The sequence below is a fragment of the Mus musculus genome, chromosome 19 (genome assembly GCF_000001635.26).
Source record: "Mus musculus strain C57BL/6J chromosome 19, GRCm38.p6 C57BL/6J".
In the NCBI taxonomy this organism is placed as follows: domain Eukaryota; kingdom Metazoa; phylum Chordata; class Mammalia; order Rodentia; family Muridae; genus Mus; species Mus musculus.
In genome coordinates, this window is record NC_000085.6 from 33,391,801 (window position 1) to 33,419,214 (window position 27,414).

The 27,414-nt window shown below is 38.5% G+C and overlaps 1 long non-coding RNA gene and 2 pseudogenes across 2 annotated transcripts in view; 1 reads left to right on the forward strand and 2 right to left on the reverse strand.

Annotated features, from left to right (window-relative positions):
* Rnls (renalase, FAD-dependent amine oxidase) overlaps nucleotides 1-495 on the reverse strand; it is a 254,556-nt pseudogene extending 254,061 nt beyond the window's left edge. The window contains exon 1 of the transcript NR_160911.1: nucleotides 155-495. The product of NR_160911.1 is annotated as a renalase, FAD-dependent amine oxidase, transcript variant 1, non-coding (transcript). The remainder of the gene's footprint in view (nucleotides 1-154) is intronic.
* On the forward strand, nucleotides 1-26,576 carry Gm29998 (predicted gene, 29998). The gene is made up of 4 exons (NR_166828.1): nucleotides 1-769; nucleotides 20,884-21,057; nucleotides 24,418-24,477; nucleotides 25,205-26,576. It is a non-coding gene; the product is annotated as a predicted gene, 29998 (long non-coding RNA).
* The window catches only part of Gm7237 (predicted gene 7237), a 14,716-nt pseudogene continuing 1,418 nt past the window's right edge, over nucleotides 14,117-27,414 (reverse strand).

Below are 27,414 nucleotides of genomic sequence, written 5' to 3' on the forward strand. Positions count from 1 at the left end.
AGTCACGTGACAGCTCTCACACGGAGAGCGCTCAGCCGCGGCGTCTGCGCCGGAGAAGCCCCCACTGACTGGGATTTTCTCTCAGAGCGACTGGGTGGCCCGCCTACTTCACCGAGGAGAGGCCTGTTACGCTCTGGCTGTCCTAACAACTCACCTATATCCCCACCCTTGTCTCACAGGCCGAGGTACAGGGGGGCGGTTATTTCCTTCCTCAGCAGCGCGGCACACAGACTTCCGGTTAGCCCAGCGCCCACGACCAGTACCCGGGACATGGCGGCTGCCCTTCGGCTAGGCCGCTGACAGAGACGCGGAGCCTCGCCGTCCCACTCTACCACTGTGTCCCCGCGTGGGTCAGGCAGGGCGGTGCCCTGCGCGAGACGTCTGCTCCTGAGAGCGCGGAGAACCCACAGGGGTGACTGAGGCCCCGGCGACTTTCTGCCCAGGCCTCCACCGGGCAGCTTGGTTACCCGGTGAGCCCCAATCCCATCGTCCCCTGGAGGATAAATCAGGAAGTCACCGCCAGTTGGCCTCTTGAGGATGACTGAAGTGAGGGAGAGGAGTCAGCAGCAAAGCCACAGCCAGATTTCTTCTGTGGTTTTATAGGCCTCTTCAGGTGACAGAGGGTTTTGAAATCAGAGACTTTTTTTTTTTTAATCATTGTTACACCACCTCAGAGACTATAAATTATGTGTCCTTCCTGACATTGGCTCCTCAGTGACTGCAAAATGTGGAAAATAATACCTCCTTTCCAAAGTTGTGAAGAATACAGGTACTTGGTTCACCAGAAAATTTTGTCTCACTTACCATGTCCACAAATACAAACTTCTGTGTCAAAATGGGATCACTGTGAATGAAGGAATATTCTGTAAAGTAGAATCTGTCACTACCATGGCCCTGGCATCAACTTTGCCCTAAGAAGTTCTCAATTAAAAAAAAAAAAAAAAAGCAATGAAAAATAGGAACCATTAAAAATAATTACCTGAAAAATGCTATGGAACCTTGACAATAGTATCCAATAATAAAAACAGTTAAAAGTCAAGTTTTGCTTAATGTGTTCTGATGACAAAAATTCCTGTCATCAAATTTTTGTTTGATCAGTTTTTTTTAATCTAAGAAAAGAACTTGAAGAAAATGTGGGTGAACATAGATACCCTAAGAATACTTGTAAGCTTAGCAGTAAAAGAACAGGAAAAGCATTGAATGCAAAATGATTCGAAGCTGTTTTTAGAGTTGTTCAGTTTACATGAGTATGTGGACTTTCTGTTGCTTTTGTTATTGAAGTCAAGTTGTAGTCCTTGGTGATCTGATAGAACGTGTGGGATTAATGCAATCTCCTTGTATCTGTTGAGGCTTGTTTTTTGTTCAAATATATGGTCAATTTTGGAGAAGTTTACACGAGGTGTTGAGAAGAGGGTTTATTTTTTGGTTTGGGGATGAAATGTTCTGTAGATATCTGTTAAATCCATTTGATTCATAACTTCGGTTAGTTTCATTGTGTCTGTTTAGTTTCTGTTTTAATGATCTGCCTATTGTTGGAAGTTGGTTATTGAAGTCCCCCACTATTATTGTGTGAAGTTCAATGTGTGTTTGAGCTTTAGTCAAGTTTCTTTTACAAATGTGGGTGACCTTTCATTTGGGGCATAGATGTTCAGCCTTGAGACTTCATCTTGGTGAATTTTTCCTTTGATGAGTATAAAGTGTCCTTCTCCATATATTTTGATTAATTTTGGTTGAAAGTCTATTTTATTGGATATTAGAATGGTGACTCCAGCTTGTTTCTTAGGACCCTTTGGCTTAGAAAACTTTCCAGTCCTTTACTCTGAGGTAGTGTCTGTCTTTGTTTCTGAGGTGTGTTTTCTGTATGCAGTAAAATAATGGATCCTGTTTGCATATTTAGTCTGTTACCCTGTGACATTTTATTTTTGAATTGAGTATGTTGATTTTGAGAGATAGTAAAGACCAATGATTTTTAATTCCTGTTATTTTTGTCATTGGAGGTGGTATTATGTATGTTTGAGGCTCTTCTTTTGGTTTTGTTGTGAGATAATTCATTTCTTGTGTTTTCTTGGGTATAGTTACTTTCCTTGCGTTAGAGTTTTGCTTCTAGTATCCTCTGTAGGGCTGGATTAGTAGAAAGATATTGTTTAAATTTGGTTTGTATCATGGAATATCTTCATTTCTCCCTCTACTGTGATTGACAGTTTTGCTGGGCATAGTAGCCTGGGCTGCCATCTGTGGTCTCTTAGAGTCTATATGACATCTGTCCAAGATCTTCTGGCTTTAAGTGTCTCTCTTGAGAAGTCTGGTGTAATTCTGATAGGTCTGCCTTTATATGTTACTTGGTCTTTTTCCCATACAGCTTTTTAATATGCATTCTTTGTCCTGTACATTTTGTGTTTTTATTATTATGTGGCAGGAGGGTTTTCTTTTCTGGTTCAATCAATTTGGTATTCTGTGGGTTTCCTGTACATTTATGGCTATCTCTTTCTTTAGGTTAGGAACATTTTCTTCTATGATTTTTTGAAGATGTTTTCTGGCCCTTTGAACTGGGAATCTTCACTCTCTTCTATTACTATTATTTTTAGGTTTGTCTTTTCATTGTGTCCCAAAATTCCTGGATGTTTTGGGTTAGGAATGTTTTATCTTACTTTCTTTGACTGATATGCCGATATCTTCTATGATATGTCCTACATCTAAGATTCTCTCTTCCATCTCTGGTATTCTGTTGGTCATGATTGCAGCTGTAGCTCCTGATCTCTTTCTTAGGTTTTCCATATCTAGGGTTGCCTCCATTTGTGATTTCTTTATTGTTTCTATTTCCATTTTTAGGTCTTGGACTGTGTTGTTCTATTCCTTCACTTACTTGATTGTATTTATTTCTTTAAGGGATTTGTTTCCTCTTTGAGGCCTCTGTTTTCCTGTATTTCTTTAAGGGAGTTATTTATATCCTCCTTAAAGACCTCTATTATTTCTATGAGATGGGATTTTAGATCAGAATCTTGCTTTTCAGCTGTGCTAAGGTATACAGATTTTGCTGTGGTAGGAGAACTGGGTTCTGATGGTGCCAGTTTACATTGGCTTCTCTTACTTATGACCTTGTGCTTGCTTTTTACTCTGCTGTTAACTGTCTTTGGTGTCTTGTACTGGAGCAGCCCTCCTTAGAGATAGGTAAAGCTGTGTGACTGGGGTTAGAGCAGGCTTTCTGGGAGGCAGGCAGTGCTGTCTCTGAGTAGGGCAGGCCTTGTGTGTCCCTGTTTAGAGTAGTCTTCCTGTGTCCCTGTCTCCTTGTGTTCTTGGTTATGGAAGACCTCCTGGGAGACAGGTAGGGTGAAGGGGGTTGGGGAGGAGCAGACATGCTGATCTGCCACACTGCCAGTCTGTAACCATGAATAGTTAATCTACTTTGAACTCACTCTTGGCAGATGATTGAGCTTTTACCCATCTGTACTGGCTGGTTTTGGGTGTCAACTTGACACAGGTTGGAGTATCCCAAAGAAAGGAGCTTCAGTTTGGGAGATGCCTCCATGAGATCCAGCTGTAAGGCATTTTCTCAATTAGTGATCAAGGGGGAAAGGCCCCTTGTGGGTGGGACCATCTCTGGGCTGGTAGTCTTGGGTTCTATAAGAGAGCAGGATGAGCAAGCCAGGGGAAGCAAGCCAGTAAAGAACATCACTCCATGGCCTCTGCATCAGCTCCTACTCCCTGACCTGCTTGAGTTCCAGTCCTGACTTCTTTCAGTGATGAGCAGCAATGTGGAAGAGTAAGCTGAATAAACCCTTTCCTCCTGACTTGGTTCTTTGTCATGATGTTTTGTCCAGGAATAGAAATCCTGACTAAGACAAATTGGTACCAGAATAGTGGGGTTTTCCTGTGACAGCCTGACCATGTTTTGGGGAGGACTGTGGAAGGACTTTGGAACTTTGGGCCAGAAGATCCAACTCCTCACAATGAGTTCTGGAAATGACCAATCAGAGTTGGTTTTATTGCTCTGAGTACTACTGGCCAGTCAAGACAAGAAGATCCAAAGGGGTGTGAAAGCTCAGGCTTCCAAGGGATACTGAGTTTGTGGAGGGATGCACTATTCTCCAAACCTTACAAGTGGGAAAGGGGAGAATGATTGAGAACAACTCCAGATGGAGTAACTAAGCTTTCATTTCTGACTTGGTACTTGTTGAACTTTAGAGCCCCTGGGAGCTTTGTAGTGCTGCCTAGGCTAGAAGATAGAGCTGTCTGCAAAAACTGAAAAGGTCATGTGAATTTGAGCTCTGCCCCTTGAATCAAGTAGACAAATCACACATTGTCTACCAATCGACTATCAATAAGCAAAGCAAGGGATGAACAACAGTGGAGTTAAAGCCATGCCCTTACAACAAACTTAGCAAGGAGTAAAGAGATGTTTATAGAGGTATTGAAGAAGTATTCCCATTAAGAAAATACCACTTAATCATCACAAGCAGGTTTTACTAAAGTTTAAACCTAAACACAACTGAATCCTAAAAAACAAAGTGGCACTGTCCAGTTACAATAGTGAGAAAGTGAAGCAAGTCACAAATAAGTGAGCAAGGAGCCCTTGCTAGAAAGATATGGTGTATAAACATGAAGAGTTTTGAGGGCAATGTTGGATAAATCTAAGCTATCTCCTACCCATCCTCATAGTTTAGACTCTAAAGCTGAGTTACAATCACCAAGTGACTATAAAGAAAACAACAAAGAGAACAGAAAAGATCAAATAAATGGAGCAGAACAGACATGCAGAGGAAACATGTGCAGATGAGACCTAATATATAGCCAGCGAGGAATCTTGGCCCAGAGGAATGAATCCTATATTAAATGAATGGTGCTAATGTAGTTGACAGTCATTCTCAGGAGAAACAAAGTCAGTCACCTGTTTTATGCCCTATATAAACACATATTCTAGGTGGGATAAATATTTAAACATAAAGCATAAGAGTTACATTATTGGAACTAAGGATATTTGTTTGAGTTCATAGTGGGGGAGTGACTTGTCATCATAAAGTCAGAAAGTTTACCATATATTAAAGAAAGAACACACCTGAGTAAATAAAAACCTCAAGAGATTATTATGACAATTGGCATAAATAAAAGCGGAAGACAAGTGACAGTCTCCTAAACATTTTTAAAAACACATGACAAACATCAGTACCCTTGTGTATAAAATGGTCTCAGAGAACAGAGCCAGAGAAACAAAGTAGAAGAGATGACCTCGTTATCACAGAGGAGGAAATCTAGTGACCAATAACATGCCGATGAAAAAAGGCTGAATTTTTACTTTATGTAATGGACAATATAAATTAAAGCCAAAGTTGTTTATGTTTTTATTCCTTTTGCAGAAATTTAAAAAGTGATATGAAATCAAATATATTCAGTGCTGATACATGTACAGAAAAACATGTTACCCAACATTTAGAAGACTAGCTACAAACATGGCTAAGCCTATTAAGACAGATACTTTGACCTACACATTACACTCAGGGCATATTTATCACACAATATAGTATTAAAATCATGAGGACATAAGCATATGTAGACAGGTATGATTATTGATACACAGCTTTTTGTAGGGAACGGACTGGTGACCACATGAATGCCTCTCAGTAAACAACAGAGCCAAAAAATAGGAGTGGAAATTTCAAACTCTGGAAAAGTTTATGTAGCTGGTAGTGATGTATCTGAAGGAATGTTGAATGATAGTCTACTCTCAGAGTGGTGCTAGAGCTAATGACTAGTGTCATGATCACGAGGCATGAGATTTTAGCAAGAGAGCAACACATTCAATGAGGAGGGAAGGAAAGACACTTCAATCCACTTGAATAATAAAACATTTCAACAGACAGAATATAGAAATTATAAAAAAATATTTACCCAATGACCACATTTGCAACTCATAATGTAAAGATAAGAACTGAAAAAGAGCATACAACTCTGCCCTAAAGAGACATCTCCAGAGTAGCAGCTTACAGTGAGAGTTAACTGGATACAGTACCAAGGGTTCAAAGAATAAAGTCAAATAGGACGAGAATAAACTCATGAATTTTAAAGACAATAAAAACAGTTAATAAAAGGTGTACTGGCTCGTTTTGTGTCAACCTGACACAGCTGGAGTTATCACAGGGAAAATTAAAGACTCTTTTCAGGGCCATTGCTATTTTGATTGGGAAGATTTTGTGGTTCTGGTTAGCTGGGGCTGAAGAATCAGCTGTGATTAACAAGAGACCAGAACTACTAAAGCAAAAACTTTGTATTACTGGGACTACTGACGATGGTTCGATTGAGCTAAGAAATGAGCGGTGATTAAGAAGAGACCAGCATCATTGAGGTGACATCTTCTGGGAAGTGTTTTCTGAGAACACAGAGGCTGTGTTCCAGAGATAGCCAAGGTTGTACCTTGTGCTGTGGCTGGACTTGGTAACGTGTAAGAGTTACCCAGGTAGTACTGGCTTTGAAGGCACGAAGGGGTCACGCAGAGCAGCTGAGGCACTGTGAGAATCCATGGAAGGCCACTGGTGAAGGTGCAGCCTCAGTTGCAATTGATGGCCCAGGACTGAAGGGGTCATGCAAAGGAGTTAAGGCTTGGCACCCTGAAGAGAGCCTATGAGAGGCTATTGGTAAAGCCTAGTTACAGTGGAAGACAGCAGCGTTTTGGAGATGCCAGTACCATGAGATGACCACCAAGAACAGCAGCAGCAGTAGAGTACAGACATCTGGAGCCTAGAGGAAAAGCTGTGTGCTATAAAGGACAGGGCTGGAGAAGTGACCCAAGCCCTTGGAGGAGCCCAGAAAATCGTGAGTTGGATCTCAGACATTGGACAGTTGGAGATTGATTTTTGCTTTTGATTGTGACTGTGCTCTGATATTTTTCCTTCTTGAAGGAAGTTTTTCAGTGAAGCCCACAGTTAAGAGACTTTGAATTTTAAAGTACTTTAGATTTTATTGAACTTTTAATATGTAAAGCCTGTAGGACTTTTAAAGTTATTTAAGATCTTGGGGGTGAATAAGAACTAAGGGTTGAGGATTGCTAGTGATGTGTTTGTGTGTCAAGTTGACAAGGGGTCAATTGTACTGGCTGGTTTTGGGTGTCAACTTGACACAGGCTGGAGTTACCACAGAGAAAGGAGCTTCAGTTGGGAAGATGCCTCCACAAGATCCAGCTGTAAGGCATTTTCACAGTTAGTGATCAAGAGGGAAAGGCCCCTTGTGGGCGGGACCATCTCTGGGCTGGTAGTCTTGGGTTCTATAAGAGAGCAGGCTGAGCAAGCCAGGGGAAGCAAGCCAGTAAAGAACATCCCTCCATGGCCTCTGCATCAGCTCCAGCTCCCTGACCTGCTTGAGTTCCAGTCCTGGCTTCTTTCAGTGATGAACAGCCATGTGGAAGTGTAAGCTGAATAAATCCTTTCCTCCCCAATTTGCTTCTTGGTCATGATGTTTTGTCCAGGAATAGAAACCCCGACTAAGACACCATCTGCCAGAGCTCTGGATTGTAAGATATATACATACATACACACACACATACATACACATACACACACACACACACACACACACACACACACACACACACACACTTCAGTTTAATTTTTAATATGCCTAATTAGTTCAATGTCTGGGCAGTTCTGAACCTCCTCATGGCTAGCACACAGTCCCCTCCAGTATTGCTGAATTAATATTTCCTAACTCTCTATTTTATCTCTGCTGCCTGAGACCCAGTAAGGGAAGTGGCCCCGTGGCCACTTACCTTGATTTTTACATGTCAGTGGGACTTTTAGTCTGATCTTTCTGCCTCCCCCACCTGGTGATTCTGTCTGTTCTTCCTCCTTGGTCCCTCACCTGCAAACCTAAACGTTGCACCTCCATCTCCCTTCCCAGCTATTGGCTATATAGCAACTCTTTATTACCAATTAAAGCCAGCTGGGGCAGGGACCCTCAGTGTCTTAAAGTGCCGCTTTTGGGAGAGAATTAAGACAAAGTATTAGAACCAATTCCCAACACCACTCCCTAGTGACTAAGCATTCAACTCTATGAGCTTAAAGATATCATTCTTATTAAAACTACCACATGTTCTTAAAACTTCTAAAATGCATATTTTTCAAAGCACATACTCTGATAATAAACATGAAATGTTTTCAGAGCGACCTTCCTACTGTCTATAGAGATGTTGATTAAAGTGCTATTAAATCCACAATGATTTAAGAATCACACATTTTCAATTCAAATTATTAACTCCAACATGAAAGAGATAGATTCAAGGGATATTATTCCCTGCTCTAAAGTGAAACTTGTTTTGATCTTTAATTGTTTGTTTCTGAGTTTTACTGAATTACTTAATATCAGGACATCAATTTGGTAAAGAAAAAAATCTTTTAGTAGCATATAGTTTGTGATACAGAATTATAGTGTTAAATTTCAATGGAAATTTAAGGACTAGATACAATAATCATGAATATAATAATGATATATTGAAATGAAAAAGCTTTATGATACCAAGATACGATAGTCACTATCAGCAATGTAAATTACCTAGGCCTTCTGGACTATCAATGACATTGTAATTCTTATTCCCTTCTATTCCTTGTAAAGATTTGTATGACTGTATTCAGTGGTTGCATTTGCAATAAACTTTAACATTTGTCCACTAAAAAAGTCAAACATTACAAAGCTCAAAGTTCCACCAAAGAACTCCTCCAGCTGATAAACAACTTGAGCACAGTGGCTGAATATAAAATTAACTTAAATCAGTAGCTTTCCTCTACTCAAAGGATAGACAGTTTGAGAAAGAAATTAGGGAAATGCCACCCTTCACAATAGTCACAAATAATATAAAGATCATGGTGTGACTCTAACCAAGAAAGTGAAATATCTATATGAAAAGAACTTCAAGTCTTTGAAGAAAGAAATTGAAGAAGACCTCAGAATTTGTAAAGATATTCCATGATCATGGGTCAGCAAGATTAACATAGTAAAAATGACCATATTACCAAAAGCAGTTTGCAGGTTCAATGCAATCCCCATCAAAATTCAAACTTAATTCTTCATAGAGATAGAGCAATTCTCAAATTCATTTGGAACAACAACAGCAACAACAAAACCAGCATAGATAAAACTATTCTCAACAATAAGAGAACTTCTGGGGGAATCACCATCCCTGACCTCAAGCTCTGCTACAGAGCAATAGTAATAAAAACCACATGGTATTGGTACAGAGGCAGGTAGATCAGTGGAATAGAAGTGAAGACCCAGAAATGAACCCACACCCTATGGTCACTTGATCTTTGACAAGCTTTAACCATCCAGTGGGGAAAAAAAGTACAGCATATTCAACAAGTGGTGCTGACTCAAGTGGTGGTCTGCATGTAGAAGAATTTGAATTGACCCATTCTTTTCTTCTTGTGCAAAGCTCAAGGCCAAGTGGATCAAGAACCTCCACATAAAAACATACACTGAATCTATTATTATAAGAGGAATTGGGAAAAAGCTTTGAACATATGGCCACAGGAGAAAATTTCCTGATTAGAATACCATGGTTCGGGCTCTAAGATCAACTATAGACAAATGGGATCTCATAAAATTGAAATGCTTCTGTAAGGCAAAGGACACTGTCATGAGGACAAAATGGCAGCCTACACATTGTGAAAAGATCTTTACCAATACTACATCTAATAGAGGGCTAAAATCCAGTATATACAAAGAATTCTAGAAGTTAGATTCCAGAGAACCAAATAACCCAATTTAAAAAGTGGGCTACAGAGCAAAACAGAGAATTCTCAACTGAGGAATCTCGAATGGCTGAGAAGCACCTAAAGAAATGTGTAACATCCTTAGCCATCAGGGAAATGCAAATCAAAATGACCCTGAGAGTCCACCTCACACCAGTCAGAATGGCTAAGATCAAAAACTCAAGTGACAGCAGATGCTGGCAAAGGATTTGGAGAAAGAGGAACACTTCTCCATTTTTGTTGGGATTGTAATCTGGTACAACCACTCTGGAAATCAGTTTGGTGGTCCCTCAGAAAACTGGATACAATACTACCTGAGGACCCAGCTATACCACTCCTGGGCATATAGCGAGAAGATGCTCCAACATATAACAATGACACATGCTCCAATATGTTTGTGGCAGCCTTATTTATAATAGCCAGAAGCTGGAAACAACCTAGATGTCCTTCAACAGAGGAATGGATTCAGAAAATGAGGTACATTTACACAATGGAGTACTACTCAACTATTAGAAACAATGCCTTTGTGAAATTCTTAGGCAAGTGAATGGAACTAGAAAATATCATCCCGAATGAGGTAACCCAGTCACAAAAGAACAGGCCTGGTATGTACTCAGTGATAAGTGAATATTAGGAAATAATCTCAGAATAGCCATGACACAACTCAGAGACCATATGAAGCTCAAGAAGAAGAAAGACCAAAGTGTGGATGCTTCAGTATTACTTAAAAGGGGGAACAAAATAATCAGGGGAGGTAGAGAGTGGGAAGGATTTTGGAGGAATAGAGGAGGTGGAGGGGAAAAGGTAGGCAGAATCAGATGTGGGAGATCTACAGAGGGTCAGGAAATTGAACAGAGGTGTGTAGCAATGGGGGATGGAGAACTGGAGGTAGCCACCAGAAAGTCCCAGATACTAAGAAAGCAAGAGTTTCCCAAGACCCAACATGGATGACATTAGCTGAAATACCCAACAAAGGGGAGAGAGAACCTGTAGAGACCATATCCATTGGTTAGGCAGGGCCCCTGGTTGAGGGATGGGGCCACCCACTCATCTCAAAATTATTAACCCAGAATTGCTCCTGTCTAAAGGAAATATGGGAACAAAGTGTGGATCAGAGACTGAAAGAAAGGCCATCCAGAAACTGCCCCAATTGGGGTCCATCCCATACACAAACACTAAACCCAGACACTATTGTGGATGCCAAGAAGTGCTTGCTGACAGGAGCCTGATATAGCAGTCTCCTGACAGGCTTTGCAGAGACTTACCAATATGGATGTGGATGTTTACAGCCAACCATTGGCCTGAGCACAGGGACCCCAATGGAGGAGGTAGGGGAAGGACTGAAGGAGCTGAAGGGGTTTACAACCTCATAGGAAGAACAGCAATATCAATCAACCAGACCCCCAGAGCTCCCAGGGATTAAACCACCAACCAATCAAGAATACACATGAAGGGACCCTTGGCTCCAGCTGCATATGTAGCAGATGATGGCCTTATATGGCATCAGTGGGAGGTGAGGCCCTTGGTCCTGTGAAGGTTAGATGCCCCAGCACAGGGAAATATTAGGGCAGTGAGGCAGAAGGTGTGGTTGGGTGGGGGAGCACCCCCCCAGAAACAGGGGGAAGGGGATGGGAAAGGAAGTGTGTGGAGGGAAAACTGGGAAGGGGAATAACATTTAAAATGTAAATAAGTAAAGTAACCAATAAAAATATTAAAAAAAGAAAACAACAAAGCTCTTAAGATTGACTTCTTTCTAAAATCACTTCTGAGCTTCATTTGCCCTATGATAAATCATCTACCAAAATACTTCCTCCCGTATATTTCTTCTCTGAATGTTCTTTATTGTTTCATGAAAAGAAAAAAAAAGATTGATGACTCTAAATATACTTTTTAAAACAATATAAATATGTCCCTCTAGTTTTCTTAGAACCATTTGGTAATCAATTTTATCAAAACACGTTGAAGTTTGTTGTACATAGAGTTATAAAGTAAGAAGCCTTGACTTTCAAAGGTAAAAAGTGAAGTTCTAGAGGTAGTTTTTCTCTAAACAAACTAAGTACAAATGTGGAGGATATCTTTGAAGCATTCAAATGAAATGTATTAGGGACCAAAATTCATGAAAACATCTAATAAATAATTAGAAAGAAATATTAACAGAAAAACATAGCAAAAATCTTACAGCAAATGCTAACATGTACTTGTACACTTGATTCAACTTTGCATTTTCTCCTAAGAGGGTGGTTAGCATAGGCATTTTGTATTATAAAAGTATGATATAAATTATTTTCCTTTTTTCCTAGGAAGTAGTCTAGTGCACACATATTTACACACATGTACACACACACACACACACACACATACACACACACACACTGAAATGAGTTTAATTACCTCACTCAACAATAAATAACATGTTACACAAGAGAGTTAAAGCAGAATTGTTGGTTATAAGTTCAGAGCAGCAGATTTATCTATCTTTCCTTTTATAAGCTCATTTCGTAAGTTCGAATCAGTATGTTTTTAAAATAGAATTGCCCACTCCCAGTTTATGGCCTTACTTTAACATGATTGATGCCCGTGGCTTCATCCTTGGACCTGACCTAGAATGAATATTTGATTGATCACTAATTAGCCCAAGCCTATTTTCCATCCTCCTGAATTTTACATAGTTGCCACACATAAAAGCTTAGTCTATTGCCTTTCATGCAGCCTTTACTTACTATTTTATGAGGAGGGAGCACATTCTATTCTTAATTTTAATTTTATTATATCTTTCTGACAAAACAACTTAAACTATCTCCTTAATTTGCACAAATTCCTAAATTATTTGAATGCTATGAGGAATTCTATAAAATAAATTATTTAATCTAAGCAGAATTAGTTTATAAAAGTTCATCTTCATGTTGATCGGCAGGAATTTGTATACAATAGGGTGGGCTAATACGTGGGAATCAGACATATCAGAGTATAAGCAGAAAGAATCTTTCTTTGCCCAATCAACCATTTCAGAAAAATGGGAAATACAGCAATGATTACATGAGAAGTCATACCAGTATCAAGAAGCAATCCTGGGGGGCTGGTGAGATGGCTCAGTGGGTAAGAGCACCCGACTGCTCTTCCGAAGGTCAGGAGTTCAAATCCCAGCAACCACATGGTGGCTCACAACCATCCGTAACGAGATCTGACTCCCTCTTCTGGAGTGTCTGAGGACAGCTACAGTGTACTTTAAATAAATAAATCTTAAAAAAAAAAAAAAAAAAAAAAAAGAAGAAGCAATCCTGGGACACAGTTTTCTGGGGCCATGCCTTTCCAGGATCCACCTACTATAACCATGAAAACTGGTGTGCTATCTACAGAGAAGTGAGTTGCCCACTTCCATGGCAGCTGGCTACATATCCCAGTGCATCAGTGGAAAAGGCTTGGCTGGATACAGAAGATGGCAGGGTCTGGCTCTATATTCTCCAGTGCCAGAGACATCCTTGTAGATTCCAGTGGATTCCCACTGCACTAAGTTTCTACCTTGTCTCCTCAAATGCCTCCAATTCCACTTGTTTTTCCTGGTGCTCCATCCCTCCATTCTCCCCCTCACCTGATCATTCTTCTTCTCTTTTCCACCTACTCCAAGGCCACCCACCAAATCTACTTCCCCTTATTTTGTGCCTAGTCTTACTGTCACTTGTGATGCCTTGAGAGCCCTGAATATTTCTGAAGAACAATGGAAGAAAAGTGGAACTGGGGGAGAAGGGAGATGGGAGCAGGGAACTGGAAGTGGTGGAGGGAGTGGAGACTGCAGTTACTTTTTAATGTATTAAAGAAGAATAAAAGTACTTTTAAGAAACAGAAAACTGCTTATTATTAATAAGTTGGCTTTATTCCAGAAATACTACAGGGAAAATTTGACATATTCTAAGCCAATAAATGTATGTAAAACGCATGATCCCATAAATGGACCAAAGACAGTAATTACATGAACATCAATAGACGGGAAAAGGCCTTTCACAAAAGTCCAATATTTAATCAAGTAAAAGTCCTGAAAAGATGGGAATAGAAGGAAGTTAATATACATGCACACATGTGCACATGCACATGCACATACACACACACATACACACATGTTTATAATCATGGAAAATATTACAAGAATAATGCATTTGATACTGGGCATGGTTATACTTTATATTGTTTAAACTATGCCCAGAATTATTTCTTTAGGATTAAAAAATCTGAATTAGGTTAAAATTTTAATAATAAAATTAAAATTGTGTGTTTGAATTCATGGTCACTTTGTGTTTCAAGGTAAGTTCAAAATACTCTATTATACAGGGAATGAATGATCAATCCTGTGAAAAAAATTTAATATCTCATATCATTTTAAATATTTTCTCTTCCACTTATGCCAGAGAATACTGACATAAGAGACTTATTCAACAGTGGCTGGTCCACACAGGTGGTGTGACAAGGGAACTTTGAATTGAGACTAATCATTAAGACTTGTGTAATCTAAGCAACAAGAATGATTGTCCTTCTATAGCCCTGGTTCTAATATATGAAATGTGTTCTGATCTGTTCTTCAGACAGCATCATATCTGATGTCACAGAATGGGCCAGGCCTCTTTCTTTATCAATATATTAGGATTTCATTACTGTAAATTAAAAGCAAGTCTTTTATTCAGGAAAAATTGTGGGAAGCCATTCCGGACTCCCTGGCCAGCCCGGACAGAAATCTATGCCAGGCAGTAAACAAGCCCATATTTGGTGGATGGCTCGCCCTTAATCCCTGATTGGCTGAGCAAGCCTTCCTGGTGAGGTGATGTGACCTGTGGTGATTGGTTGAGGCGTGGTTGTGGCTTGAATGCAACAAACAAACAAACAAACAAACAAACCAAAAAACGCTTGTACCCTGGGGCTCAGGGGATTTGAAGAGAGAAGCTGCCTGAGTAAACTGCTTTAAGAAGAACCGGTGGTTGCGTTTTCCTTGCTGGTCGAGTTGGACGCAACAAGCGGTGCCAAAACCTGGGACCCAACTCCCCCACCGAAGAGGTTCAAAACTTTCTGCAGTCAGGGTCTGTCGACAGGATGAGTATGGTAAGTAACTCACCATCCCGGGATTGGGATTAGGCTCTCAGTAAGAGACAATTAGGCTCTTGGTAAAGAGACAATAAGGCTCTTGGTAAGAGACAATAAGGCTCTCTGGCTCTGGAGATGAGAAAGTGAAAGTAAGAGGGTAGTGAAAGTAAGAGGGTAATAGGGACAGTCTATGGATTACTTTCTTTTTCTAGCCATTTGGGTAATTTTTCTTACTGCCTTTTGGTTTAAGGACTGGCCAAAAGGATGGCCGATTCAGGAGTCAGAACAAATATTACCAGGGCTGGGTTATGCAAAGAGCCCAGACATAAGTGCAAGGATGCTCCCTTGGAAAGATAAGGAAAGGCATGATGGGATGTTTCAACCATATGTGCTTGAGCTGCCCATTACCTTATTGGGTAGAGATTTGTTGAAAATAGTATCCTATTTAGGAGCAACCCCTACGGCTGTTTGGCCTCAAAAGATAAAGTTGAGGGTTGATTCCTTGCATACTTTAAATGATTTTCAGAAATTGTTAGGTGATATCAATTGGATTCGGCCCTATTTGAAGATCCCAAATGTTAAACTAAAACCTCTGTTTCAAATTTTAGAAGTAGACTCAGAGTTAAGTTCCAAAAGGGAATTAACACCTGAGGCTAGAAAGGCCCTTACCCTAGTGGAAGAAGAATTGATTAAAGCCCAGCTTCAGTATCGTAGAGAAGGGTTACCCATCATTTTGATAATATTACCTATTGAGATGCAACCGACAGGATTGTTGTGGCAAGAAGGCCCATTGTTATGGATCCATTCCAAAATATCCGCTGGGAGGACATTAGATCATTACCCTACAACAGTGGCTTCTTTAGCCTTGTTGGAAATTCAGCATTGTTTACAATTTTTTGGTATAAAACCCAGCTCTATTGTAATCCCTTATGATGGGTATCAGCAAAAGGTCCTACAGCAAATATTGATGAGTGGGCTATTTTAGCCTGTATTAATGAGGGCCCATTTGATAATCATTATCCCAAACATCCGTTAATGACCTTTTTAAAGGAACATCCAGTCATTTTCCCTCAAGTGGTGAGGAAAACATCCATTACAGATGCAGTTAACATGTTTACTGATGGATCAAAAACCGGATGTGGAGTATATATGGTAGACGGGAAAGATCCTGTGGTCAGGCAGTATTATACTTGTACTCTGCAGATAGTGAAATTACAAATAGTTATTGAGGTCATTAAGGATTGTGATTTTCCTTTTAATCTAATTTCAGATTAAAACAAAAAGGGGGAATAGGCTATGGCCATACCCCAAAGATAAGACTCTCCTTAGCTCTTTTTACTTTAAACTGGGGTATACTAAATGGAAGGATGTGCTTACAGGATCATGGAATGGTCCGGATCCCGTGTTGGCCTGGGCGAGAGGGTCTGTTTGCATGTTTCCACAGAATTGCACAGAGCCAGTGTGGGTTCCAGAGAGGCTAGTGCGATGCTGTCAAAATGAAGAAGCTGATCTTGCTGGTGATGAGCATGTGTCTGCCCCTGATGGGTGCGGAACCCAGATGGGGGATACTGTTGGTGTTTCTCAGGCCGATGCCTCTTCGTCATGATGCTTCCTCTTAAGAAATTCCTGTTAAGAAATTGGACTGCAAATTTTGATGGCAAGATGAATGAGCTTCGCTTGGTGATTGTCACTGTGAATTCTACCTGAGTGGATCCTGGCTTGGCATTGGGAAAGAATGGGCTGGGATAGGTGCCCTCGCTGCGGCCCCTGTTTTGGCATTCATGTTGTGTGTATGGTGTATGTGTCAGTTGCAGAATGCCCAGGTCTGCACTACCGCCATGGTGGTGCAAGCTTTTGCCGCAGTGGAAGCAGGGCAGTCACCTCAGATTTGGCTTGCTGCCAAGAAGAATGAATAATGAAGCCATCGCTCTGTAGGGTTGTAAGGCTAAGCACTGCACAGAGGTTAGTCTGGAAGCTGACAATCTCTGGGAGGTATGTCTGATTGCATAAGGGTTGAGTGTCCTAGTGTCCTTCCCCCAAAAAAATGGCTCGGAAGCAGGTCAGGATTGCTCTGGGTAAAAACCTGTGAGCCTAAGAGTTAATCCTGTAGATGGCCCCTATTTCTGCACACTGGGGATCAGACCTCTATCTTCACCCACTGAGCTTGCTTCAAAAGAATATAAAAGGGGGAATTGTGGGAAGCCATTCAGGACTCCCTGGCCAGCCCGGACAGAAATCTGTGCCAGGCAGTAAACAAGCCCATATTTGGTGGATGGCTCACCCTTAATCCCTGATTGGCTGAGCAAGCCTGCCTGGTGAGGTGATATGACCTGTGGTGATTGGTTGAGGCATGGTTGTGGCTTGAATGCAACAAACAAACAAACAAACAAACAAAACAAAAAACGCTTGTACCCCGGGGCTCAGGGGATTTGAAGAGAGAAGCTGCCTGAGAAAACTGCTTTAAGAAGAACTGGTGGTTGCGTTTTCCTTGCTGGTCGAGTTGGATGCAACAAAAAATCATGTCAAAAATGTATAAATTTAGATAAATTAAAAACAGTCACAAGATGAAGTATTCTCTTGATGGTTATAGATTTCACTAATGCAAATGATCCAACAAATGAACCAATAGCTTTTAAAAAAGATAATTAAGGAGGAAAATGCCAAGCAAAAAAATATTTGCACATAGCAGGAGACTTTCAGAAATGTTTAAAAACATGCAAAAAGTTAAATCTGTATGTCACCATCATATTTCCTAAGAATTGTTAAAATTTCCCCAGAAACCTCTTCCCTAGCATTTAATCCTGCTATAAAATCAAGATGAGTAAAATCAGAAATATTCTTATGGTATGTGAGGTTGGAGATTTTGGGTACCAAGTTTGCAACATCTTCTGGGTTAGACAAAAAATCTTTTAAACAGTAAACATGGCAGTTGGAACCTTCATGTCTTCCACATTGTATACAGAAGGAGTAGTCTGACCGAAAATGACAAAGACCAATGTGTTAATAAAAAAACTTAAGAAATTCAACGAAACATTCACAAAAATAACAAACTTTTTATGGCTCATTCTCATCTGTGACAGGATGAGAATGACACACTTCTTATATCCATAGTAATCACTGACCTCAGCCTTTCTCAGGTAAAAAGTAATCTTATTTTTATATATTTACTTACTTTAGTTTTGTCACAGCTACTGTCTATGTATTCTATGCTGCTTTCTTGCCAGAATCCTCCCCTCTCAGTATCCTGAATCCTGAGGTCACTGCTATGTCCCACCCCCTATTATATTGATCTGTCATCCAAGCTTGATATCATACAAGTCCCAAGTTCTCTGAATCTAGATCTCTACATGTGAAATGACTCTATCAATGTGTCTGATAAATCCCACATAATTTTGTGAGATTCACATGATGTATTAGGCAGAATATTGTAACAGTATCACCATACACAAAATAATGATATATATTTTGATTCCTCTCAAAGTTCTGTGTAGTCCCTCTTCCTAAAAGAAATGAAATATTCCAAGACTTATTTAAAATCAAGGTTTAGATTTCTTATACCTTTTAAAGGGCCAGATCATTAAATCTGGAAGAAGAGACTTACCTGATTGTAGTGCTGCATATTCAGAGATGGACTTCCCCAATCATAAGCCTGAAATACACCACTTCTAACTGCCTAAAATACAGAGAAAACATACCATTAATCACAAAGGCTTGTATTATGATAGATTCAACATTTATTGAGTTCTGTTGCCTCTTTTTACAGTAATGACACATTGGCCCAGATAAATCCAGTACATTTTCTATCTTAATGATAGAAATGTACTGACTAATCAGTGCTACCAAATTTAAGTTCTAGAGATTTACACATTTTATGAATAAGTATAAAAAGGACCTTTAAAATATTTTTACTTTTATGACACCTCAAACAAAATATACTTTACAATCATTTAAATAACACTTAAACTGTATCAATTAGTATGTATTCGACAGCAAGAAAAGTCAATTAAGAAGTTGAGAAAATTCATGAATCATAATTCATTCATGAATGATAAAAGTTTAGTTATTTATGCAAAGTGATGTATCATTTTATAGTATATTTAGTTTTGGTAGTATGTAGTAAATCTCATCTTATAATTTTTAAATTATCTAATGTGTGTTTTAATATAAGAATCTAAATTAATGCTTATAAAAAGAATAAAATGTATAATCTCACATTAGTACTTGTAAAAGTTACTTTACTACTCTCTAATTCAAATGAATTCAAACTATATTTCAGAGTAATTTAGTTGCTCTTTGGATTAATATTTTATGTAATAAAATTTGTACCCTTCATATATAATTTCATTTACATAATTGTTCTTGAATTTTACACAATATAAGACTTTTCAGAAAATGTTAAGTTAGTGTTATGTTGAATATTATTTGTATCTAAAAATAGAAAAATTTAAGCGATTATAATGATCAGGAGTAAATAACAGAAACCAATGTTAAGGGAGTTACAGAATCCAGAATAGAATTTTATCAACAAACTAACTTAAAGCAACATATCTTAGGATGTAAAATATTCTGATTTATTGATAATGGGATAATAGAATAGAAATTTTCATACCATTAAGACAGATAACATGTAATGTTTAGAATTATGTGGTAGATCTTTGAACAGAATTAAAAAACAAAACAAAACAAAAAACCAAAAAAACCTTCTAAGATGACTTGTTCCCTTTTTAGGTACCCATTTACCTCTTGTCAAATGACATGAGTATAATCACCTGGTTTTATCCACAATGTTTTGGCTGACACATAGGAGAATATGTAGGTATACAAGTCATCACAATTTACTCATAGACCTCAAGGCCACTTAAATTTTCACCTTTAATCAGTTCCCGGAAATTATTTACTAAAGCTGATGCTACTCAGATGTATAATATATGTATATAGATTTGCTGGTTGGAATAGAAAGCCATTCTCTTTTAGGATAAAATGACCATTCTGATTTTTGCACATTTTATTATTATTATTATTATTATTATTATTATTATTATTATTATTTACAAAGGTTATATGTTTCAGTAAGTCCCTGTAATCTATCATTTTGGATGGGAATACCCTGATCTCAAAGCCAACTGAAGAAAGATTTTCTAAAACTCACAAAGGAGGAGATTCTCAAAATCAGCAGGAAGGAAAGAGACTTATTTTTACCTGCCCATAATGTCTAACAATTTGAGTTGATGATTCTGCTACACAGTGTGTTATGTACACATCAACACGGCTCTAGGAGAAAATAAGATACAATGTATGTTTGTCAGTATTTAATTTCCTTCCACAGAAACAATTTCTTTCAAAAGAGTGAGGATGCATTGCTTCCTTATGAAAAGAGCAGTGGTTTCTGCAAAGGTCCCACATTCAATTCTGAGCACTCATACGAAGGCTCACAGTCACCGATGGCTCCAGTTCACAGGCATTCTATGACCCCTATGTGCATCAGAATGTGAACAAACATACATACAAGTAAAACACACACAGAAAGTAAAAGATAAAAGCTATGTATGCCATGTCAGTCTCTAATGAAAGTCTTGATTTTGACTGCAGGAATAAATCTAAATATTATTGTTACAATAAGAAAGGTTTTCATTTTTAATTTTTTGAAACAAAAATACAATTACATCATTTTCACTTTCTCTGCCCTCCAATGCTACCACTTACACTCCTTACTCTCTAAAATTTGTGAACTATAAAGTATTTTTTAAAAAATTTTTGTCACATATTCCTAATATATAAATATAACCTTCACAAGCCATATAATATTACTTGCATGTTTATGATTTCAGGGCTCACCACTGAGTTTTGTTAAGTAGGAATAATACTCACACCAAAAGTTTGGTGTGAGCTTCTCACAAGACTTGACTCTAATTTTTTTAACAATACATATATATTTTATATGTTTTGATGATAAGTTGTTCAAAGGATGTGAATTGCTATGATGGTAGAAGATTTAGGAAAAATTTAGATATTAACAAAATCTAATATTTACTTCTCGTGTATTAAACAATTTCTTTCTGTTAATGACTCGTATTCTGTGTGGTAGTTTCCGTGGAGCCACCCTTACTTCTGGAGCACAAGTGCTGACCTGGGTCATCAGGTACTCGATGAATGACAGCAGATGCATTCACTGAACATTCTAGAAGGAAAGATGAGCTCATCCATCCTGATCTCCAGCTCTTCACTCATAACTGGTGGACAGCAGACCTGTGCTCTCATGGTGAGAACTTGGAATTGCATGCAGGACACACCTTGACTTTCATATGTACCAGACTAAATCTAAATGAATTAATATTAAGTTAGCAGATACCATTGCTCTCTTCGCAACACACACACACACACACACACACACACACACACACACACACACCAGTGATGAATTTGAAAAAAAGCAACACCTACCATATTTCACTGCTCTGGAGAATATCCAGTCAGTGAGCCCAGTACAGTAGCACACCCAGCATTGACCAACTTAATATCGCACACATGTTGAGGCAGCCTATTGAAAAGTACGGTAGGTAAGAATTCTTTTTCACCAAAAGTAACCTAAAATTGACCAATGTGAACAGCACCTCTTAGTGTGAGGACGTGTTTTGTCTGATAGAAGCATGATGTTTATAGGAAGTGAGACATAAGACTAAACTACTATGTGTTACTGAAAGGTGGATTGGCTTAGGTTATTATTCACTTCATGATTGGATGAAGTGTGCTATATTTACTTTTAATCAGTTGAAATTGAATGAAAAATTCTGAGAATCATGAACATTGTGGGGTGAGAGCAATCTTTCTGTTCCTTTATTGTGGAGGGCTTACTCAGGGTTAATGTCTGATAGACTTGTTGAACTAAACTCTGAATAGAAATGGCTATATTTTGAAGTATGCTTAGCATGAAATGAAAACTTGTCCACACAAAAACTTGCAAATGAGCAAACAGAAAAAACACTGAAAACTCTGTCAGTGGTGGTATACAGATTAACTGAATGTCTTACATTTACACAAGAGATTACAATTCTTTTACAGAAGAGGTCCCTGTAATGCTACACCATAGATGAACTAACGATATTTACACCAAATGAGATAGCCAAGACAGGGGACCCCAAAGCACATGATTCCACTGAGATGAAGTAACTAAGATCAACAATTTTAGTAGACACACAGGTGATTCAAGATGCTAGGGGAAGGATACAGCGGCAGCTTCATTTAGAAATGATGTCAGACACACACACACACACACACACACACACACACACACACACACTATATATATATATAAAAGAGTTCTCAAAAGTGCAATGTAGGCTGTTAGAGAGTATAACATGAAAAATATAACTCTAACTAGCTGAATGTTACATTGCACATCTGTTACCCAAAGACAATTCCCAGCTTTTTAATTTTTAAACAAAGGAGATTTGGAAAAGTCCAAGGCAGCTAAAGTTCCCATCCAAGGAGAAGGAAGTAGAATTCAAAGATCTTTAAAGCGTCTCTATGTTTCAGCTCTCTATGAACTGCACATTTAGTTGAGGAAACAAACTCAAGGCCATGCAATGGAATTGGAAAGACTCAGGAGTACTGAAGTTTTGAGATAAGACTGTGTCTAAGCAGCACAATAATTAAATGTGTATCAATAATTAGACTGTAAGTAGCCTAGAGTGCAAAATTAGACTTCTGAAACCTTATATTCTGTAAATCTGTATATACTAGTAGAATGATATAGGGATATTATATGGTAATAAAGCCAGTGACACAAATAAAATAGGGCCATGGTTTTTAGACAAATTATATCTTTATTAATTTAAAAATGAATAATCTAAGTAGTCTGCCTCTCTTTGAAGATAGTGATAGAAAACTCGAAAACTAGGTAAGATAAACAATATTAGGAAACATTTCAAAAGATTATCTGGTTCAAAGTGATCATCCTTAAAATTATGTACATACACACAAACAACACTGAATGAACTTATTATGTATAAGTGTGTGCAATGGTGATACTGAAAGAGAGAGTCGTGAATTTGCAAGAGAGGGGGCACAGAAGAATTGGAAGAGAATAGGAAGGGATGGGAATCACATAGATATAGTTCTAACATATAAAATTCTCAAAATTAAAAAATAAATTAATACAAAGCAGACAATATATTTTAAAATATAGATAAAAGAAAAATACATGCATGCTAAAGAAAATGAACTGGACATAGTGCAGGCTGCCTGACTTTGAGGTGAGACTCTCTGAAGCCATAGAGGGTGACCATGTGGGTGAGTGAGCACCAGACTGTACTGGTAGATCTCTTCCTTAGCAAACTTATCTTGAAAAGTGTACCACACAAACCTTTTTGACTTCATCACAAACCTTGAAAGCCGTTGGAGTGAAATAAGCTGGAAGGCGCCCAGAACCTTTGACATATTTAACAGTATGAACGGGAGCTATTAAAATCCTGAGTTTAATCTTTTCAGCCAGTTCTTGATTTGTTGCAAATGCCCCCAGAGCTGAAAGAAATAATACATATGAATATAAACATGTATTATGCAGTTGCTGTTCCCCCTTCTTAATATTTTCTACATAGTTACATTTTTCCCCCCACAGAGAATATGTTTGCTTTTTGCAGATATTTAAACTTGTTCCTGAAGATTTTCCTTAATTTACTCATCTCTTCAATTTGCATCCCCCCCCATGACTTACTGTGAATGATGCTGTTTATGACTTACCATTAGAAAAAAAAAGTCTGGAAGAGGAAAAATACTCTGGTCTTTGAGAGATCTCTCTAATAATTTCTGGAATTCTGTTACTTTGGCATTTTATTCTCTGCACTGTTGTACTTAAGTTTATTTTGTTTTGTATTCTCACCAATGGAAGCCCATTTACATTTATTAAAGACTTACAGATGGCCTTAGAGTTTTCTTGACGGCTGGCTCACATATTTGAGACTGACCGTAATTACGGATCAACTCAGTACTCTTAAATATTAAAATCTTCCCTGACTCTCGGAAGAGACACCTACATAAAGTATCACCCATTGATTTTAAAGATCTCTAGATTTTTGATGATCTACCTCCAGCATCTCCAGCCTACTCGTGCAGGTGAACACCTATATACAAACTACTTATCTATCTAAAATCATTCTGTCTATCACATTATAAATTGGACAAATGGATGCATTAGTTAGAAATATCTTCCCTGACCAACTGTCCTTGGTCACATTTGTCCTTTGAAAATATATTCTTTGTTCAAACCCAAACAATATCAATCAATCTGTGTGAGAGCTGACAAAGACAGTGGAGACAGATTCATAAAGCATTTTCTAAGAAAAATGGACACTCCGATTTTCAATATGTACAATGCCATTTGAGAAAGAACACACATGCACATGTTCATGTGTGAGCTCATGCATGTGTGCACCCCCTCCCCCCACTTATTAGTCTCAAAACTTCTAGGTATAGAGAATCCTAGGAGTACTTCACATATCTGCATTAGAGACTGTGATTTCAACTTTTGACATTTTAAAACAGGCTACAGTTGTTATCTGTCAGAGCGTCTCTATGTTTTACAAAGAGGTGTAAATTATATGCATACATTTGTGTTTTTCAGGATAGAACTTCAGCATTGTCCTTTTTTTGCATACCGATTAGGGTTCCTTGAGAATGGCCAGTAAGTAAATCTGCTTTTGTCCTGTTTTTTTCCAGAATGAAATTAATGATGGCTGGAAGGTCAAATTTTATCATTTGATCATAACTGCAAGAAAATAGAATGGAGAAAAAAATGATTTAGTTACTAACCAAAAAGTAAATAATTTTTGTTTTAAATGATGTCTTAGGTGTTCTATGTAAAAGGCAACATGGTTCACAAAGTGTTGGCAATTATCAATTACTATCCATATGTTCACTATGTTACCACCTTATGATCACCATTTCTCTGTGGTCACAAATTTCCCATGACATTTGTCCACAGTTATTTACATTGCACAGAATTGAGATAGCTTTGCTATGTGCCTAGTGAATGAACTGTTAGACTTAATTCAGAGTACTTTTGCTTTAGAGCCAATTTTCTAAAAATTCTAGGTTCTTCATATGAGCATTATATGATTTGGGATTGGGAAGTAGGTTGCCAAATCTGTGCTAAAGTCTCATGGTGGGGGGAGGGACGGAGGAAGGGAGGGAGGGAGGGAGGGAGGGAGGGAGGGAGGGAGGGAGGGAGGGAGGAAGAGAGAGAGAGAGAGAGAGAGAGAGAGAGAGAGAGAGAGAGATATTGCTAGAGGTATAAAGATGAATACATAAAGGAAGTTGATTAAACAAATTAATGAGATAATATTTTACTACTCTGGACACAAAGTAGTCATATGTACAATTAACCTTCTCTCTTCTCACATGCCTATCAGTCTTTCCTCTAATAAATTATCAACAGTATCGGCTGAGGAGGAAGTTTATTGGAAAGCAATTGAGGAGTGAGTCTGATCCACAGGACCCACCTTTTAAAAAAAAAAACCAGGTATGATGTTGACTACCTGAAATCCCAGCAATGCAGGAGAAGAAATAAATAATTTGGCTGAGCACTCAGCCTGCCTTACTTAGAGATTCTCAAGTCAGACAAACAAATTGTGTCTAAGGAATGACACTTGAATTTGTGCTCTGACCCTCACATAAATACCTGTACATGAACATACATGATTCATACACAAAATCATGCACACACACAAAAATTGGAATACAGGCTTAAATAAAAAGTAATTGAGAATGGTTGTAGGCAAATGTCTGCTTTCCATTAAACTCTTTGACATTCTTTTAAGGCAAAAGCAGAGATCACATGGAATTGTTCCCTACCTAAACACCCAGAATTCTTTAGAATCTTGGTTGAGTGTAACATGTTTCTTTGCCCATGTACTTCCTCTGCTGTTTCCCAACCACACATCATACCCAGCATCTGCTAAGATGAAGGCAAGGCTGTTGTCAGGAGGATTGGAAACCCATATACCAGCAGTTGAAAACAAGTCATGAATACAAAATACTACCATCTTTGGGGCTGCAAAAACAATCACGAAAATACTTTACACCATTAGAGTATGCTGACAATGTAAGCAAGAAAATAAAATACTCATAATGGAACTAAAATATTTTGAAACTTAGCACAGGGATGTACTAAGACTTCATTTTACTTATGTCAGTTATCATCAATCTATATGGAACTGTGCAAAAGAAGAGTCATTTCTAAAGGATTTTATTCTCCCTACTACCTCACCCTCCTCAACTGTAAATTCCCTTACATCTGTTAGTCCTTTAAATTTTTAGTTAGTAGTTATTAAAAAGGAATGGTTCATACCTTATAAAATCCAAGAGGCAAATGTACAAAAATACTAATTGCTAAACATCCAAAGATTAATATGAAGTTTCTTTTAAATTCACTGGACTCTTAGAACACGTAGGGCTTCTAGGTGGACATGAGGAATGAACCAGGTCTCATGTATTACCATCTGGATCATAAACTGTCAATGACCACAACAGGAAACTAAGGTGTCTCCCTGATGAAGTGTGCTTGAAAATTATTTAGGGGCTCTAGGCCCACGGTAGAACCACATCCTTGTCCTCACAGTGACCAATGAAAGCTAGGTTCCTTCAAGCCCCAGCTTTAATCATTGGAATCAGGGAGCTCTGATTGCTCTTTTGATCACTCAGTTTGGAAGTGCCTTATTAGTAAGTCATTGCCTCAAGGTGCTGATGGCTTCAGTATGTATCTCACTCAGATCTTACCTGAACTATTAGCATTGTTCTTCCCATGAGGAATTCGGTTAATTGGAAGAATGTAACCATCATCAGTCACAACCTCATATTCTTCGCTTGGATATTCCCAGTGTTTAATGATCTCACTCTACAAGAGAAAACATACAATAATGATTTTCATGAATCCTTTTTTATACTTACTCATTTCTCATGATCCTCAAGATACAATTATTTCTTCCTGGTATTAAGTCATCATTCTGGTCACTGTTCAGATTGTAAGAGAGGCAGCCATTTAGAAAGGTTCAAGTAAACTCACAGAGCTAAAGCAGATGTGTTTAATTTTATTAGTGATAAGAATAGCTTAGAAAATTGTAGATAGATCTACCTGAATACCCAGATATACCACTCTTGGGCATATACCCAAAAGATGCCCGAGCATGCCACAAGGGCACGTGTTACACTATGTTCATAGCACCCTTAATTTTGATAGTCAACAGTTGGAAACAACCCAGATGTCTCACAAATAGAAGAATGGGTACAGAAAATGTGGTTCATTTTTACAATGGAATACTCCTCAGCTATTAACGAGGACATCATGAGCTTTTCAACCAAATGGATGGAACGAGAAAATATCATTCTGAGTGAGGTAACTCAGATCCAATAAGACATGTGTGGTATGTACTCACTAATAAGTAGATATTAGTCAAAAAAGTACAGAATACCCAGGACATAACACAGAGGACTCAAAAAGGTTAACAAGCTGAAGGACACAAGTGAGGATTCCTTAATCCCACTTGGGAGGGGGAGGAAAGCAGTTATGGGGGCAGAGGGAAGAAGGAACCTGGGAGGGAGAGCATATAGGGAGGGGAAGAGG